Source organism: Dendroctonus ponderosae, unplaced genomic scaffold (assembly GCF_020466585.1).
Source record: "Dendroctonus ponderosae isolate FM_Combo_2020 unplaced genomic scaffold, Dpon_F_20191213v2 Dpon_F_20191213_6, whole genome shotgun sequence".
Classification (NCBI taxonomy): domain Eukaryota; kingdom Metazoa; phylum Arthropoda; class Insecta; order Coleoptera; family Curculionidae; genus Dendroctonus; species Dendroctonus ponderosae.
Genome location: NW_026018814.1, coordinates 14,775,076 through 14,776,237, shown reverse-complemented (window position 1 = coordinate 14,776,237; position 1,162 = coordinate 14,775,076). Strand labels below are relative to the sequence as shown.

General features: G+C 34.3%; 1 long non-coding RNA gene across 1 annotated transcript; it reads right to left on the bottom strand.

The window, feature by feature from the left end:
- Positions 1 to 6: 6 nt before the first annotated feature.
- LOC125504950 lies at positions 7 to 1,150 on the bottom strand. Its single transcript, XR_007281835.1, has 3 exons — positions 891 to 1,150; positions 178 to 663; positions 7 to 123 (listed from the first exon to the last, which is right to left on the bottom strand). It is a non-coding gene; the product is annotated as an uncharacterized LOC125504950 (long non-coding RNA).
- Between the last annotated feature and the right edge of the window lie 12 nt (positions 1,151 to 1,162).

Here is a 1,162-nt window from a genome sequence, read left to right as displayed (position 1 = left end):
AGTTACTTGATTTATATATAATTATTTTTTGTTATCGATGAGGTTTGGGAAATGGGCTCTCTTATGTACCTTCTAGAGCTGGCGGTGTGAGTTGTCTGGGACTGCAGTCTGGCTGTTTACTCACTAAAACCCTTCCGATTGTGGCCCTTATGTTATTATTATCATTATTATTTATACCTTACAAGTTGGTATAGTGCTGTTTGAGTCGTATGTCCTTTCTTGTTTCATCAAAGTCCTATTTTTGTTCAGTACGATCCTCATTAGGTACGCTTCAAATTCAGGGGTTTTGGAAAAACCGAATTTTCTCACGTCTTCTATTACAGATTGATAAAGAGTGCTCTTATTTCACAATAAAGAACGAATTCTTTATCAAAAGGTAATCAAGAGCTATCACCTAGAGGGTATCGGTATCCTACGACACACTTAGGCTCAAGCTGTAACAGAAAATCCTATGCTATTCTATGACGAAGGTGTCTAAAAACATTATATTAGTAAATTATGCAATAAATTTCAAATATAAATTATATAAAATTATAGTATCGGTAACTCTTACCATTGTCATAACATACATTACCATTTTCCTGTTTTATTTTCTACTAACATACCAGAGCTTTTCCCTCGACGTTTTACCACGTTTAACTTCTCTAGTAAATTTGTTTGTCCCTACGTTTAAAAAGTGTAATGCAAGGGGTTATTGGAAAAAAGCGACAAGCCACAGATCATTATATTTAGAAAACGAGCTTTAAAGATTCAAAAAACTATGTCAAATGAATATTTTACATAGTTGAACGATGAACTAGATCATGTTTTAACGTCTTTGCTTGTGTGGCTTGTCACGGTTTCCCAAATAGGCCCTTCAGATCTAGTGTTAATTTATAATTGCTACTCACGTTTTCATAATTTTAACATTAAAATGATTGGTTGGTTAACATTAAAATTATTTCCTTTTTCAGCGCAATTCGCCATTGGACTCTCGCATTCTTACCAAAAGACAAAAAGGTTGATTAGCTGCCATTTTTTAAGATTAGTCAATTTAATATCTACCTGTTTTACCGGCTGTAACGTAACACGTCCCACTCCTACAGCTTTTTTGATGTCCAACTGGGAATATCCGTTCTGAAGAAAAGCTTTTTCCAAGTGCTGTAGTTCCGTTGTTAGATGT